At 42.5% G+C, this 18,882-nt stretch overlaps 1 protein-coding gene across 2 annotated transcripts in view; it reads right to left on the minus strand.

Annotated features, from left to right (window-relative positions):
* Window positions 1–18,882, minus strand: part of UBAP1 (ubiquitin associated protein 1) — a 42,428-nt gene that overhangs the window by 22,901 nt on the left and 645 nt on the right. The window lies entirely within an intron of this gene.

Consider the following 18,882-nt stretch of genomic DNA (forward strand, 5'->3'; position numbering starts at 1 on the left):
ATGCTAAAGGCCATCTGTGCAAACAGCACATGGGGGCACGAATTTTGGTCTGATGCTTTACTGCACATTTTAAAATTGACAAAGAACATACTTTATACTGAATGTAAAGTTTTTCAACACTGTTCCTGGGCTAGGGAAACAAGTTAGTTGAATAGTACTACAAGGTTTTCTTGCAGCCACCTACAAGCTCTCGTCTACAAATGTCAACCACCTTAGCCCCATTCCCCCCTTCTTGGTTGTGGCTAACCCTCTGAAGAGAGGATCAGGGCTACAAGTGCCTAGAAGTTATAAGCAACTTTAATGTCAGGTAATGCCACAAAATCAGCCTGATGTGAGCTCTTCCCCTCCTGTCTGTATGTTCATTTTTCACTTAATAACACCAGAGACAATTGGGCATCACTCTTAAAACCAGCCAGGCAGCGGAACACAGTATAGCAGAGCCCACGATGAGGGCAGACGACCCCAAGAGTGATGACTGAAGCAGATGAGGGAGACAGGGAAACAACTACAAATAAAAAAAAAAAAAACCCGCAAAACCACCAAACCAAAAACCCCACAAAGATACAGAAACAGAAGAGTGACGAGACAAAACTGATGGCAGAAACAACTGGCACAAAAAGCTAGATGACAAGCTGGAAAGGCTTGAAGAGACAGCATAGAGATGACCAAGACAGTTGACCTGGCACATCGCCACTTGAACCTGAATGACTACTATGGTAGCTGTGCTGCCAGACAACAAGGAGAAGGAAAAGAAGCATGACTTGGTGCAGTCCAGCAATTCCAGAGGGACAGTCTCACCAACAGATAAGAAAAAAAAATTGCTACCAAGAGTGACTCATGGGAACTGCTTGGAAGTTTTTTGTTATTTCCATGCTCCTTCTATTGGTGTTTTCCCTGAAGTTTGTGTCTACATTCCTTTTCTTCTGAAAGAGCTCTGACTGCCCAAGTCGGAAGCATCCTACCACTAACGGTGCCTGGAACAGCCTTCTCAGTGATAAATCAAGCCAATTTAACCATTTGTCAAGAAGAATTTGTCTCTTGTTGCTATATACCTCATTCTGGAGTGCAAGTATGTTTAGATTCCAGACCACATGAATTCTCTGAAGTTAACTCCCACCTACGATTCAGATAAATGAGACATATACTTTCTGTGGGTCAGAGGAAACCAAAATACCTCAAGTTATCAGCCATAATCAGCACATACATGATTTTCAGAGAAGAGAGACCTGATCCTGCAACTTCCATTTTGCCTGGTAATACACATGGTGTAGTCTAAATACACAGAACTGTGGATGTATACATTCAGTCGGAAAACTATAAAAAGACAAAAAACTTCAAAAAGATAAGACCTTTTCTTTCTTCCAATATTGCATTCATTAACTACTACTGATTTCATGCTAAGAAACAGTGAAAAGCAGTTTGATTCAAATGATTGATTTCTAGTGCATCACAGGTATTCCAGATCCAGACAGTGGTTTAAGTCTTCACTACAAATACTTGTTTTGGTGCAAGTGAAAGGCTGCAACTAACATCAGGATTCTGCATATAGCCACACTGTCAGGGGTTGAGGCTGGGCCGGCCACTAACGAATGACAGACACTCTCTATTAACTCCTCTCCCCTCCCAGAAAGGAAAAGGAGAGAGAACAAGGGAGAGAGACTTTACAGTTTGGAAAAGAAAACTAAAACAGTTTTAACGGAACAATAACAGTAAAAGAAAAGATAATAATAAGGAAATAATAAGAATAAGGAAATAATTAAGTACATACAATACGTACATACAGATACAGAACCAACACCGAACCCAGCTCCCCCCACCCTGATGACGATACGTCACCACCACGCTGCAGGGCTGGCACTGGGGCAGTCCCAGGCTGGACTGGGCAGCAGACAGAGATGGGATGCAGGAGCTGGACTCAGGCACTGGATTCAGGGATGCACGGGTCAGGATTGACGACAGAAGAACAGACAGAGTCCTCCTCAGGTGTCGGCCATCGAAGAAGAGAGATTGACCCTTGTGATCCCTCAGCTTTACACTGAATACGACGTGTATGGGATGGACCACTCTGTGGGTCAGGTTTGGGTCCCCCGTCCGGTTCGCTCCTCCCTGCAGGGGCGACCTTTTTCGTGCTTGAGACCCTTTTCACTCCCAGCACCCCAACACGCAGTACAAGATTTAGCAGTGACCTTGGTCGCTGTAAGAACAAGTACAAGCAAGCGCCTCTCCGCATCCCGTTCCTTGGTGCTAACGATGAGCATCAGGCCTGATCGCTGCTGGGAGCAGTCACTGTCTGGGAAAACATGCTGTTGATTTCACCAAGTGCAGTTACTTAGAGAGACTTAACTGAAAAGTTAAAGCACTAAAACAGAATTAGTTCTGGTTTAGCCCAAACCAGGACACCACACACAACAAAAACAGAAGCAGACAGTGCCTGTTGCTATGATAAAACAGAAATCCAAGATTCTCATATCAAAGCTTCCCACCTACGTAAGTGTTCAATCATCGCTATGCAATTGAGATCTTACGTAGATTGACAGTAAAAAGGTGATCACAGAAGTTTACTATAGTACAAAACAGATTGTGTTTTCATTTACTGCAGTCTCTAAATAGATGACATCACCCTAAAATCTGCAGCAAGCGCTTCTGCTTTGTACCTCTAACAGTTCTGCAAACAACGAGCACAGTCAGCTGCATGGAGGTACTCCCCTTTCATTAAGCATGATCACGTTGAGTCACTGATAATAGCTTTCTGGATAAAGTTGTTGTAAAACTAGATTTGACGTGTTGCAACTACATGCCCTGCAGGACAAAACAAAATTTAAAAAAAGAGCAAGCATCACTGTCACTAGTCTTAACAGAAGAAAAAGTTTTAAGTATATCAACAGTAATTTTCTTTTAAGTGCTACTGCAGTCCAGGAGATAAGGTGCATTAAGGTTCTTGGTCTATTTCAAGATCAACAAGAGCAAACCAGACCTTCCATGAAGCAAATACAGCCATGGAGTTCCCATTCAATTTTCAATGGCCACTGGTTAAAACAAATCTAATGACACATCTTCATCTCATGGGACAGAAATACAAGTGGTCACCCTACATTTAATCAAATGCAGAGTTGGGATTACACTGACAACAGAGGGTGGAGGGAAGAAGGGACAAGATGTCTCTCCTGAATACACACCCCGTGGATCAACAATCCAAACAACTCTGTGTGACAAGAGATCTAAATTTTGAAGGACAGCCTACAACATCACACTAATTTAGTTGTTTCCACTGAAACCATCGAGGGGCAGAGGGACAGGAACCAGTAAAATGGCACATTTAAAAACATCTACAGAATACGTGAGTAGGAAGGACAGGGAGAAAAGAGCCGCTGAAGAGTTGGTCTGTGTGCAAATCACATTACTGGATTATGAGACAACACTCTAGTGATGGCAATATCATCCATCACGTGGCTTTACATGCAGATGTTGGATAGCATCTTCCTAGCAGTGACACACATTAGCAGAAATTGATTCTTCAAATTGTGCTGCTGCTTAATGTGACATAGTGGGCAATTAGACCTTCTGCTTCAGTACACATCTGTCAATGGGAAGCGGAAGACAGCTCTTCCACATCCTCCCAGAGAAGCACGGCATCTCTTGCTCTCTTGTTCCATATAGATTCACTGCATTAATGTTAGACACCTGTAGTTAGGCAGCTATCCTCATGTAACGTCCCACTTCGTTCATTAAAGACACTGCACTTGTTAAAAGCACACACTATTCCAGCTGGTTAAGGATTTATGGCTCTTAACCGATAACAGACAGCCCTATTCCTCCTTTTAAGATCCTGATTGTGTATTTGGGACGTAAGGTAATTTGCCATACATTTCACCCAGAAATAAGGAAAAACCCTACAAAACACAATACGCTAATGTACCTGTTTTTCAACCACTGAATCGCTTAATATTCAAGTTTCCAATCAAACTGAAGCTTATAGAATCATAGAATCATTCAGGTTGGAAAAGACCTTTGAAATCATCAAGTCCAACCATCAAGTACACCCCTAAACTATATCGCCAAGCACCACATCTAAACGACATTTTTATATACCATACAAGCCTCCAGAACTACAAGTTTCACAGGCAAGAGCATAAGAAAACTGAAAATTATTCAAACAGCCCTGTGGACAAGGCAGATCAGTGCAAGCTTTTGCTTTGGCCAGAGACTGACGTGCCAAACAAGAGTATAGGAGATGCACCCTGCAGCAAATGGGTGACCTCTTCAAAATGGACTCTTTCTCAAAAAGAGAGTCCTGTCACAAAAGAAAACCATCTGCAACTAACATCTAAGGCTGGCCTGACTTCCAAACTCAGGAAACAAGAGGATAACCTGGGTTCTGTCAACTCCGAGGGCAGACGTAGATTTTAGAGTGCAGTTCCTACATGTAATTGTTACTCAGGTTATTTAAAGGTCATCTAACCAGAAAAGCAGAGGAAGAAAAAAATGGGTTTACATCTCATTTTGCTTCTCATGATCAGCTTCACTAATCTAGAAGCTAAAACATCACCAAGAAAAAGAGTGGTAAACTAGAAATAGAGGGACCATCTTCCCCTCCTTGAGATACAGCAGAAACAAGACAGACATTTGCATGATAAACCATAGCAGAAAATATAAATATGCTGCACAACTCCTACATTCCAGGAAAAAAGTGAGAAAAGATGATCCGGCAGTCGTATCACCAACGAGGCCTACAATAATCTCACAATGCAGTAATGAGACAAGTCCCAGATTTGATGAGCAGAGCAACTGCTTTTAACTTCTGTTTTCCTGTATCTAAAGTTTGGACAGCAAATACCTACCACTTCTGAGAGCTTAAAACAGTCAGATGGAAAGCATCTAGTAACTCTTAAATTTAGCTACTTTAGCTTAATTAGCACAAGGCTTCATACTACTACAATGAGAAAAATCTTTAACAGTAATCTTAGCACTAGCCAGAGCCAGGTACGTGCATTAACTTTTCCAGTTAATTCTAGCACTTTAGAAAAAAAGCTAATATTTCAATGCAAACCTTTTCAAATGAGAGAGACTGCTAGCTAGAGAAAGTTGCTAGCTTCAACAACAAAACACACAACTTACTCTTGTTCTTTCGGTAAAGATGTATGAAAAAAACAGTATACATTTAAAACGCATATCTGGAACCCAGGGCAGCATAAGCTAATTAAAATGCTGCTCTATTTGTTGCAGCCATGCTTCAATATGTAGCAAGCTGACTCTGAAGCACCTGAATATTAATACTTCAGACTTGTCCCAGTTATGAATGAGGAGAGCTAGACAAACGTTCCCAAAATGCTGCCAACATAATACAGTAAAACAGCTTTTGCCATGAATCATAATATCCCCTTTTTAACTCAAAAATAATAGAATCTGTGTGGCTTCAAGCTGCTGCTTCTTATGCTCTTTGACCAAGAGAGGTGTATAGGTAGCTGACCTTTTATCATCTAGAAACAAGTTCAACAGGACCTGCTCCCAATATTGACACACAAGAACTCCTATTATTTTATTGCAGAAAGCAATTCGTATTATTTTGATAAATATTTACCAGAATTTAATGCATTTAAATACACCACAGCAATTAGATCAGTCCTCCTGGACCTGCTCCTTGTGAACAGAGAAAAACTTGGGGAGGAATTAAAGGCTGGAGGTCATCTAGGGCACAGCCATCATGAAATGACAGAGATTTCAATCCTTGGGGAAGTAAGGAGGGGGATCAGTAAAACTGCCGACTTGGACTTCCAGAGGGCAGACTTTGGCCTGTTCAGGAGACTGACTGACAAAGTCCCTTGGGAGGTAGCCCTGAAGGGTAAAGGTGCCCAGGAAGGCTGGACATACTTCATGAAGGAAGTCTTAAAGGCACAGGAGCGGGCTGTCCCCATGTGCCAAAAAATGAGTCGGTGGGGAAGACGACCGGCCTGGCTGAGTAGGGACCTTTGGCATGACCTCAGGAACAAAAGGAGAGTTTATGACCTTTGGAAGGGGGGGCAGGTCTCTCATGAGGACTGTAAAGAAGTAGTGAGGCTATGCAGGGAGAAAACTAGGAGAGCTAAAGCCCAATTAGAACCCAAACTAGCTACAACCGTTAAGGACAATAAAAAATGTTTCTATAAATACATCAGCAACAAAAGGAGGGCTAGGGTGAATCTTCCTCCTTTACTAGTTAGAGGGGGAAACACAGTGACAAAGGATGAGGAAAAGGCTGGGGTGCTCAACGCCTTCTTTGCCTCAGTCTTTAATAGTAGAACTAGTCGTTCCCTTAGACACCCAGCCCCTTGAGCTGGAAGACAGGGAGGGGGGGCAGAATGTGGCCCTCACAATTAAAGAGGAAGTGGTCAGTGACCTGCTATACCACTTAGATGCACACAAGTCTGTGGGGCCAGATAGGCTACATCCAAGAGTACTGAAAGAGTCGGTGGACGTGCTCACCAAGCCTCTTTCCATCATCTACCAGAAGTCCTGGCTAACTGGGGAGGACCCAGTGGACTGGAGAATAGCAAATGTGACACCCATCTACAAGAAAGGCCAAAAGGAGTATCCAGGAAACTACGGGCCTCTCAGTCTGACCTTGGTGCCAGGGAAGGTCATGGAGCATATCATCTGGAGTGCCATTACAGGACATTTACAGAACAACCAGGCAATCAGGCCTAGTCAGCACAGGTTTATGAAATGCAGGTCCTGCTTAACCAATCTTATCTCCTTCTATGACAAGATGACCCACCTAATAGATGAGGGAAAGGCTGTGGGTATTGTTTACTTCGACCTCCATAAAGCCTTTGACACTGGAATTCTAGTGAAGAAACTGGCTGCTCATGGCTTGGATGCGCATACACTCCACGGGGTACAACACCGGCTGGATGGCCAGGCCCAGAGCATGGTGATCAATGGAGTTAAATCCAGCTGGCAGCCAATCACAAGCGGTGTTCTGCAGGGGTCAGTAATAGGGCTGCTTCTGTTTGACATTTTATCAATGATCTCTACAAAGGGATAGAACGCACCCTTACTAAGTTTGCAGATGACACCCAGTTAGATGGGACTGTTGATCTGCTCGAGGGCAGGAAGGCTCTGCAGAGGGATCTGGACAGGCTGGATCGATGGACTGAGGCCAATGCTACGAGCTTCAACAAGGCGAAGTTGGTCCTGGATGGACCACAACATGGGTCCTACACTTGGGTCACAACAGCCCCAGGCAGCGCTACAGGCTTAGGGAGGAGTGGCTGGAAAGCTGCCCAGTGGGAAAGGCCCTGGGGGTGCTCGTCGACAGCCAGCTGGACATGAGCCGGCAGCGTGCCCAGGTGGCCAAGAAGGCCAACAGCATCCTGGCCTGTATCAGCAGTGGTGTGGCCAGCAGGAGCAGGGAGGTGATCGTGCCCCTGTACTGGGCACTGGTGAGGCCACCCCTCGAATGCTGTGTGCAGTTTTGGGCCCCTCACTGCAAGAAAGACATTGAGGTGCTGGAGTGTGTCCAGAGAAGGGCAACGAAGCTGGTGAGGGGTCTGGAGAACAGGTCTGGTGAGGAGCAGCTGAGGGACCTGGGGTTGTTTAGTCTGGAGAAGAGGGGGCTGAGGGGAGACCTTACTGCTCTCTACAACTGCCTGAAAGGAGGTTGTAGAGAGGCAGGTGCTGGTCTCTTCTCACAGGTAATTAATGATAGAACAAGAGGGAACGGACTCAAGCTGTACTAGGGTAGGTTTAGGCTTGACATCAGGAAAAGTTTTTCCACTGAAAGGGTTGTCAGGCATTGGAATAGGCTGCCCGAGGAGGTGGTTGAGTCACCATCCCTTAACGTGTTTAAAGGTCGTTTAGATGTAGGGCTTGGAGATATGGTTTAGAGGTGTACTTGGTAGAGGAGGGTTGATGGTTGGACTTGATGATCTCAAAGGTCTTTTCCAACTTGAATGATTCTGTGATTCTATGATTTAAATCACTCTACTTTAAAAAACACAGTATCTGTAACAAAGAAAGTTATGCAACTGTCACCTTTTCCCTGTTAAAGCTCAGAAGATAAATTACACTATTTAGTGACATTTATTTTTTCAGTTAGAGACTTGGTGAAATACAGATGCTTATGGAATTACTTTAGCAAAGCAAACAAAAAACTTCTAGCAAGAAATCAAGTTGGACAAAAGTTTTAAAATGGAAAAATAAAATCTGCCAGCAGGTCAAATACAACTTGCCATTTCATATATTTGAACTCGGGCAAAATACGTGTCTACTGCACTGTACAAGAATAACGCGACTAGTGTTATGACTACTACAGATTCATCCATTCTTCCTCTTATGCTAGGGTCACATGCGCTGCCCACTCTCACCACACATTTAATATTTTCCCAGCAAAACTCAGTATGGTACTGACAGATAAGACAGCCTGTTAAATTAACTGTTCCACCTACAAACAACTCCACCTGCCCTGTAGCAAGCAGGCTAAAACCTTGAACTCAGTATGGGAGCCACAGCTTCAAATCCCGATTGCGCCCTCAGCCCAAGCAGTTTAAATACACATCAGGCCACCAACAGCCTTCTCCCACTCCCTACAGGATATCTCTCCCATAATGTGGTTAAAACTGCTGAACTTTTCCAGCCTTCTGACATCCCCATTCTTGACATTCAGCTCAGAGCCACACTCTGAGAAGGTAAGCACCCCGCAAATTCACTTGATTTAGAAGCCGTCAATCATGGAATGGTATGGGTTGGAAGGGACCTTCAAAGATCACCTCGCTCACCTCCTCTGCCACAGGCAGGGACACCTTCCACAAGACTAGGTTGCTCAAAGCCCCATCCAACTTGGGCTTGAACACTGTCAGGGAGGAGGCATCCACAATGTCCCTGTGCAACCTGTTCCAGTGTCTCACCACCCTCATTGAAATAAGATTTCTTATGTCCAATCTAAATCTACACTCTTTCAGTTCCATCTCTCAGTGTTGCCTGTGTTCCAGGAAACACATCTATTCATCATAAGTTACTCTTTCACCAAATATACACTTTGAGATACATGAAAGCAGAAATTTTAAAAACTGCCTACTACAGAAGCACTTAAGAGCCGATCACAGCTGTCCTGGTTTGGGCTAAACCAACACTAATTCTGTTTTAGTGCTTTAACTTTTCAGTTAAGTCTCCTCTAACCAACGGCACCTTCTGAAACAGCAGCACGTATTTCCAGGCAGTGACTGCTCCCAGCAGTGATCAGGCCTGATGCTCATCATTAGTACCAAGGAACGAGATGCAGAGAGGCCCTTGCTTGTACTTGTTCTTACAGTGACCAAGGTCACTGCTAAATCTTGTACTGCGTGTTGGGGTGCTGGGGGTGAAAGGGGTCTCAAGCACGGAAAAGGTCGCCCCTGCAGGGAGGAGCGAACTGGACAGGGGACCCAAACCTGACCCACAGAGTGTTCCATCCCATACACGTCATATTCAGTGTAAAGCTGAGGGATCACGAGGGTCAGGCTCTCTTCCTCGATGGCCGACACCTGAGGAGGACTCTGTCTGTTCTCCTGTTGTCCATCCCGACCCGTGCATCCCTGAATCCAGTGCCTGAGTCCAGCTCCTGCATCCCGTCCCTGTCTGCTGCCCCAGTCCAGCCTGGGACTGCCCCAGTGCCAGCCCTGCAGCGTGGTGGTGACGTATCGTCATCAGGGTGGGGGGAGCTGGGTTCAGTGTTGGTTTTGTACATATTGTATATGTGTCATTATTTCCTTATTCTTATTATTATCTGTTATGGTTATTGTTCCATTAAAACTGTCTTAGTTTTCTTTTCCAAACTGTAAAGTCTCTCTCCCTTGTTCTCTCTCCCTTTCCCTTCTGGGAGGGGAGAGGGGTTAATAGAGAGTGTCTGTTATTCGTTAGTGGTCAGCGCAGCCTCAACCCATGACAACAGCATACCTGGAAAAGTGTGCTCACCAAAACACCTTTCTGTGAAGTGACAAGAGAAAACTCATATCCTCTCAAACCTTCCTGACTTTCAAAACAAACCTCATAAGCTTGCTTTGGCTTTGTCTTGACAGCACTAACGTGAGAAATGTGAATTCCATCTTGGGTGCTAAGATGCAACACTGTTCACACACTTACTTGATTTTTTGGGTTTTATGAATCTTTTCCACCCATCGTGTCACAGGTACAGTTTCAGCTTTCAATGCTTGCTCATTCTGTCCCTAATTCATGTGTCACTCCTACTAAGGCAACAGGTATCTGTCTTCATCCAACCCTTCTTATCAAGATTGAGTGAAGAAAATAAGCTTAGACAGAAATACATGGTCTGAAAAGATCCCAAGTTTTGCTGCACTGAAGGATAAAAGTAATGGAAAAGGAAAAAAAAAAAAACCTCACCACTGTTCAAGGTGAACACTCACTTCAGCTATTTTCACACACTGACTGAGCTGAAGTCTCAGCAGGGACACACTTCTTCCCAGACTAATTCAACAGAACAAAGGAACATAATCGAAATACAAGAAAAGAGAATCAAATAAAAATATGGTCCCATTGCAGTAACGCCTATACAAGAACCAATCTTGTTTCATCTCCAGATGTAGTATCAGTTCAGCCTGCTTTCATGTTTTTCCATCGAGCCGAAACAGGACTGAATGGCTGCATTAAAAAGATGACCTAGATGGGAAATACTATCAAGTGGTCAACACTGAGTTAAATTCCACTGCCAGAAGCCATATTTTAAATGAGCAAGTTCCACTTGTTTTAACCAAATGTAGAACTGGTGCATAACGGAACATTAAGAGCAGGAAACAGTCTTAAAGTGAATACTCACACTTTAATTATTTCTTGAAAAGGCTTGCTAACTTCAGAGAAGACCAGACCTGGTAGCAAAGATCAAGATCTGCTCTTTAAAAAACACACAGAAACATAAGTATCATTACCGCAGCAGACACCTGCAGAGGTTCAACAAAGTGGTGGTACCCACATTGAGTACACTTCCGAAGTTAAATTCATTGGGAACACGGGAAGTTAAATTGTCTTGAGCGAGCTTGTCTAGTGTAGAAAAGTAGAAATCTGTCTTTGAGCAGAGAAGTCAAACTGAGGTTGTCCTCAACTATAGTGGACATATCACAAAACAGAATACAGTAAGTAAGAGACCTGCTTGCTGTGTTGTGTATTAGAAAACTTCAGTAGTATACACCACCTAAAGGCAGCACACTCCCATCCTGAGCAGAAACATGTTCCTTGCAATCTCTTGGAACTCTCAAACAGCAAAGGCCCCTCTATTTAGGACTGCTTAAATGGAAATACAGTCCAACAATGGACTGAAAAGTTCAGGAATGGAAGCCACAAGCAACAGGGAAAAAACAGAGTCAGTACCTCCGTTAAACAAGGTGCATTCTATGTGTGCAGCTGCTGCAGCTGAGGTTCCTACAGTGAAGAAACATGCAGACAGTCCTCACCTCCCGAGAAGGTAAGCAAAGCAACTACCCAGTCCCCATGACCTAACTTTCAAGGATGCTCCAGTTGCTACACTCACCTTTACATACCGCTTCAGAAAGCCTTTCTGTATCACAGGTGTCATTCCTCCCTCCCTGCTATGCAGCAGTCACCAGCTACCTTCACACAAGATACTCAGTAGATCCCTACGCATCCAAAAATAACCTCTACACCCATCTACCTTAATTCCAATTGTTTCCATACAAAATGAATCTTAGAACTTACACATGCTCACTTAAAAAAAAAAAAAAAAACAACCTGCAAAGGTCTGCCTTCTCTCTGTGTAACACAACAATTCAGTTTGCCCTCCCAGCACTGCAATTGTACACTTGTAGCTAATGTTTGGATCAGGTAAGTTTAAGGACTAGTGTAGACTGGAAGGCTGCACTTCACTGCAAACATAGAATGATCTTTCCGTCACGAACACACAGAACATAATCCATAAATATGCAAGGTACTGAGAGCGACAGACACACACACATAATTACAAGCCTCCCAATGATAAGAGTGTATAAAGACTGAACTAGAGTTTCATGCTCAAGCAGAATGGACAATGGAAAAAGAACGATGGCCACAGAAAGACATGGCTTTCAGATGAAATCTAGAAGGCTATAGGGTATTCATACAGCCAGGAATCGAATGTCCCTACACAAGTGCACACATTTTTCATTCATTGCCTTTCCGTTAAGTGGAAAGTAGTTTTGCCAAAATTCCCTTATACCCTCAGCACTGCCTAGTTGTTATGTGAGACTTCAAAATAGTTTTCAAGGCACTTAATCAGCAGTAAAACGATCCCTGTTTTGCAAGTGTGGGGAGCAGGGCACAAAGCTGAAGTAGCTTGCCCACAGTCATCCAGCTCAGCCAGCAGCAAAGCCAGAACAGAACTTTTATTTCCTGAATCCCAAATCCACAGCTACCTCAGGAATCTCACCATTCTCTCAAGTTTGGATCAATACCTTTATCCCCCTCCAATTTTCCCTATCAAATCACTCCTCGTCAGCTTTTCATCTTACTACAAGTGCCTTAAAGATGTTCTTCTGGACCAATAATATGAAATTGGATTTAGTCCAAACTTTATTTCTACGTTACTACTTCAAATTCCTTTAAGTCTGCAATTTTGTTATACACTATATATCCAGTCTCGCTCAGTGGTATAAACTTTTTTCCTGCTAATTAGAAATTTCTTCAGGAGCTACAGTAGTGAATGCAACCCCCGAAACACTTAAAGCAATGAATAACTAAACAGAAACAGCTCATTTTATGCGCAAAAGAAGCCTTCAGAGATGCATTAGCTTCATTTCCTCAGGACATTTTGACAGATCTGACTCAGCTTCAGTAATCTATCCTTACTTCTATTTCATAACTAGAGAGTAGGTTGATGGATGAGATTGCCCCATAACCATCCAACAGTCATACCCACGGCTTTTCCTCTCCACACATCTAACAGACTGGCAGCAATATGGGACTGCTAACAGTACAGAGATCTATCTCAGTGGACCATCATTACTGTGACAAAGCGGCGAGACTTTTTTTTTTTAAAGAAGGGAAGTGGAAAGACCATTCTACAACTGAGATATCACATTTTCTCCTGCAACCTGAGAATTAGTCCCAGTCTGCCTCTTTTATACCAATATGTCTGAATCAATCCAGCTTACTTCAGCAAATAAACCCAGTGCTGCTGAACAACAGAATAGGACGCATTTACATTCCTGCAGTAACGTCAAATTACAGGAGAACTATGCCTTGAAGAAGGCTTACAGTAAAATGGATAGACAACTTCTCTCTTTCCCTTCAAGTTAGGAGAGAAGACCTTTACATTATCCAGCAGAATCAATTTATCCAGAGCATAGCTAGATCCCTGCACTAAATATTGGTGTATTTCAAGTGTTTGTATCCTTGGGAGAGAAGGCAGAGAGGTAGAAGCAGAACTTCTTCATGCATCCAATATCATAACACGTACAGACATCCCGAGAGACATGCAGACCTTCAGCACTGTATACTACTTGCATACGCAACGTGGAAGCTCAGGTATGACAAGGATGACATTACCACAAACGTCACACAAACAGATGTGACAGCCATTCTGTCAACCAAATGTGTATTTCTAGAGTCCATGCCCAGCTCCAAAATCAGCTTAGACCACCTAGCCACATTCAACTTCTTCACCTTTGTCTACCTTCATTTACCTTGCAACTCACAATACACCAGGGGTTTCTTCAAGCTGTCTTTTTTTTGAGGCTTTTCCAGTTGAAGATCTTCATGCACAAGAGATTACAGAACATAACAGCATTACATTTATGTCCACACTTGAATTTGCTAGCTCTCCCTTTGCATACAAATTGAGAAAAATTCAACAGTGTTAGTTAAAAGCAACAAGCTTTTTACTGTCTTTACCTGCATTTTCTTTGCAAAGAAATTACATTACTAAGCACCGACTTAGTGACTGTGATCTAGGACTTCATTACAAGCTTTTTACCTGCTATCAAAAGATTGCCAGGTTAGTCAACAGAAATCACGTGTTAAACTCCCTCCTATGAACAAGAAGGAAACCTGTAAGTGCAGCTATTTTGAAAGCTGTCCCCTGCCAACCAGAATCTAGCAATTGTTCTTCCACAGACAGTTCACTGGCATAAGGAAATTGCATTTTGCATTTGTGCAAGCACAAGACTCCTTACCAGCTATGGAGTCCTGAAATGCATCTCCCCCCTCCGCAACTCAGTCTGAAAGTTCTTCAGATTAAAATGGTAACATAAAGATTTGGCTGACTAAAACTTGATAAAGAATTTTCTTATCCAAATATTGAGAATAGTATCTAGAAGATGATACTTCAAACAGTTATATGCTTAGTTGTAAAAGTAATTGCCAGTACAGAGCCCTGCCACCCAATCACCGCTGCTAGAATTACAGTTTGATTAACAAATCTAGGTCTGTAAGGAGCTCACAAATCTCAGAGACATGCAATATAGAAATCGACTCCCCAAAATCTTTATGGTTCACTACCCCCTCAAATGCAAAGTTACTTTATACTACCATAATTTTTCCATTCATTTGTGTTTGCAAAACTCCAACTCACACCTGACTTATGGGATATGTCACTTACTCATTCCCCCTCTTCTTAATAAAGAACTTAAAGGTATTTTCTGAAAAGCACAATAAAACCCCTTCTTTTTTTACCACTAAGAACACAGCAAGCAAAATGAAACTCAATAATCTTTCAGCTTTTTTTCTATCGAGAAGTTAAACAGACCAGCAACAAACTGCTGATGGCAACCTAACACTAATTAAAAGATTAAGAACACATTATTTTCTCAGAGGGTATGCAACATAAAGCTTTTCTATCATTTTTCACCACACATAATTTTATTCCAGATGATTAATGGGGATTTTATTCATACAATCTCCTTTCCCTACTACATATGCCTCCTATATTTCTACTTCAAACCATTACTTGTTACTGTGCAAGGATACCACATGATGATATTAGTCATTAGGGTGGATCCCAGAATGGCTTTACTGTATCAGAAAAGGAAACACATATCCTTTAACAATTACTTTGTAGAATGTTTATAAACTAAGAATCTAGTTTTACGTTAGAGTTCAGAACTGATGAGGCAAATCAAGTGGAACACATAAGCACATCTCTATGTCTAGATTAAGTACAGTGCTAACAGTTGACATAGTACAACTGGTAATACACATACTCCTAGAAATCCAAACTCAGTGAATAAATCTCACCAGTTATTTCAGTCATGGGTTCATCTGCTGCTAGCCTAGAGATGTTGAACTGTGTAAGCAGAAATATATACGTTAGGAAAGGGCTTAAACTAAATCTTTCATATAATCTAGTAGATAGTTACCATGAACACTGACCCCCAGCAACATACAGCAGATTAACTAGGAGCTCACAACTCTTTACTACTAGTTTCCATTATATAAACTAGCAATAACTAAATAGCTTACATATATTCACATTCAGACCATCTTCCAGCCAAAGAACTTTTTACTTCTTGGCTAGGACTCATGTTCTTCTCATTTCCCCACTTAAAATATTACTCTGGTGTAAGAGTTTGACACAAAACGCAGTTGAGAAAATACAAGCTCAGAATTTCCATTTGAAACCGTAACACTACTTATGCAACACAGCATTTTCAACCAATCTGCTTTCCTATCCAGAAAAGAAGACGGAAACCTAAGTCAGAGCAATGATATTTGGTTCCCCGTTTGATATCATCTGTGTTTCAAGTATACTGCAAGCTTAAAGGGCTCTGAAAAGACCTTGCAGACTTCAAAGGGAGGAAAAAAAAAAAAACCCAAGCCAAACCAACATACCCCCCCTCCCCTCAACCCAAGTCTGGACATACAGGCTGTTCTTTCAAAATCTGCCAACCACGGGAAAGACAGTATTCCTTAACATTTAAGCAAATGCCTTCCCCATGCGAGCAAGGATTTTGAATAAATCTGATCCTTTGTGAGAGGGAAAAAATGCTCAGTTTCTCTTAGAGACCTCAACACAAGACTACACTGACTGCAAAAGGTCATTAGGGACACAGAACACGAGCTTATTCAAACCAAGTCAGAGGGTCAAAGCATTAAGCAACACACTTGCATACCAGAGAGGATTACCCACCTAATCAGTTAACACACAAAAACTGCGAGCTCTGGCTTGTATTGATCAGCTGCAATCCCAAGGATCGATTGTGGAGTGGTACACGCTGCAAGATCAATAGCATTGCCTTCCTATTTCTCAGAGCAAGCAGACTCAACGCAGGGCAGAGAGAAACCAGCCTTTGATACACTCTAGAAGACCTACCTTTTCAAAGAAAGCTATTTATCACTTGTAAACAACCCTTCTTTGTCTTTCCTTCAAACAAGTTTTCAAAAATATCTTCCAGAGCTTTTCAATTTCAGCTCCACTAGACCTTCTTTACACCAACACTGATCTGAACTGCACGGATCAATTTTAAATAGATAGTAATGCCTTTAGGTAGAGAACCTCATAAAATGACAGCTGAAGCTCCAGAATTTATGCTTGAAAAGGCTGGGACTGATTATGTTACAAACAAAATGCCACAGAAGGTTGGATAGAAGTTCTGTCTAATAAGCAAAACTAAATTTCTCACACACCAATGTATCAAAATATTCAACCCAGCACAAACTGCAAAGCACAGGAACAGGCCGATGTTAAAAACTTACGACACAGAGACCAGACATTGACAACAATATTGTATGCCCTGAATTATCAATCCCTAAAGTTTGTGGATGCAACAGGAAACCATAAGTTTACACAATCAAAAAGGATGAGTAAGATGATGCCTTCTGTGCTGTTACAGCACTTTTCCCACCACCAGCAGCCAAAACAGCTCTAGCTGTCAGTGTGACAGAGTTAGATGCGGTGGTCTGCTGGATTGGTCCAGCAACCTGACCCCTACTCTGTTACTAAGAGATTTTTGACTCTAGGAAAACAAGTACTGGGCACTGCAAAACACCATCTGAACAATGGAGATGGAGCTCTTCCATGTGTTTTTGATGATTTTTCATCATTAAGATTTTTCTATCCATCAACATAAACTATGCAGTAAGTCTCCCAGCTGAGCAGTATATTCTCTGTACTCACCAGTATACTCTTAAAATATTCTGAAAATTGAAGTTCAATTCATTAGAGAAACTAGCATTTATTCATTCACATATCTTATACCTAGTATTTCCTTGGTTTTCCCTTTGAAGTTTCAGGTACTTTGTTTCACCTTACACTTGACTTACACAGAGTGTCTGATTTTAGTAGAAGCAAATTCCTCCCCGACTCCTTTGTTCCATGGCGCGCTCATAGGGGGAAAAAAAATCCCACAAGTATCAAACTTGCAGGCCAGATACAGCCACTGAGACAAGAAAAGTGCCTTCACTTTCAGTTTCGTTTCTGAGACTAAAACCATAAGCTAGCAAAAGCTAAGTTTAAAGACTACATGTTTTCTCTCCCTCTATCCTCAGAATTAAGGTTTAGCCTCAAGGGTTTAGGTCACCCAATTGCAATGGTGATCTAAAGCATCGCTGCCACTTTCGAATCACAGCTCTTCATGCAGAGGAAACAAGTCATACAGCAGCAACTCTGCTACGCTGGTACCACCTCAGCCCCGCTCCCCTCCCCGCGGCTAGTGAAGTGCTACACCACAGCTCTGTTCCGTATGGAGCCGAGGAGGCGGCCAAAACAGTTATTTCCCCTCTCCTCTGAAAAATGCTGTTGCAGAGCAGAGACCCAGACAGGCAGGGTCAGCCCTAGGAAGCCGGCAGTTGCAGGAGTGACTGCATAGGGGCAGAAAGTCCCGTGCTCCGAGGGTGACTGATAAGGGAAAGAAGGTGAGGAAGAGGTCTGGCTAATTGCAGCACTTCCTCTTTTTCCTTAACGCCCCAGATCACAGCTAGAGTAAGGTTCTCCTTACCAAGCTCCCACAAAAGCCTCTTAACCCCATAACAGCCTGCAAGACGCAGTATGCCTTCTATCAGTAGCACAGCCACTGAAGTTACATCACCAGTCACTACTCCGTTCTCCCTCAATCTGGCAATACTCCCTTGTCATTTAGGAACATCCACCTCAAAGTGCTTAAATTCGACACGAATACATTTTTACTGAGTCCAGGATGGCAGCTGTATTAGTGCACAGCCAAGTGCCAGAGTCCATGTGCTTACCTTTACTCTAATGAGACAGCATCAAAGTCGCAAGATTTCTGTAAGGCTACTACTTTCTTTTTTACTCTCTGGAATTTTTTAATGATGTGGGGGAAAAAGGCACTTGATAAGGTGATTAGTCATTGCCATCTATTGTAATTTCTTTTACTGATTAAAAAACAAGGGAATCCTAACTTTCCCTTTAAAAGATTTTGAGCTATCCAAACTCAGGAAGACAGTTCTTGAATTATACTAATAGCTCCAACAAAGCGCTAAATGTTTTATTTCTAGTAGGCACTGAGCTAAAGAGAACACAAGGGGTTATCAGGAATTTAGAAACTACAGAACTAAAATATTCTCACACCCATGTATACATCCACGATATGTCTGCATCTTAAATGCAGAGAAAGATATGACGCTCTTCCCCTTTCAAAAACAGAACAGCTAGCTGGAAAGGATCCAGAAATAGGCAACAAGCATAGAGAGCTGTGGAGGGCTACGACCCATGAATTAAACGAGACTCTGGCTCTTCAGCCTACACGAAGATGCAGCCAAAGAGTAAATACGCTAGAAATCTAAAGTCACCAGTGGCATAGGGAAGATGAGTACTATGGTTTTCAAAACACAAGAGCCAAAAATTAACAAATTACCTGAAGGCAGGCTTGACAAAAACCACACACGCAGCCCCACAAAGAAAAGCAGAGGTTTCAGTTCTTCACAGAAGATTTGATTATTGTGGGGAGGAATCAACTTCCAAACGTCACGGAC

The sequence above is a fragment of the Leptosomus discolor genome, chromosome Z (assembly GCF_034619465.1).
Source record: "Leptosomus discolor isolate bLepDis1 chromosome Z, bLepDis1.hap2, whole genome shotgun sequence".
NCBI lineage: Eukaryota > Metazoa > Chordata > Aves > Leptosomiformes > Leptosomidae > Leptosomus > Leptosomus discolor.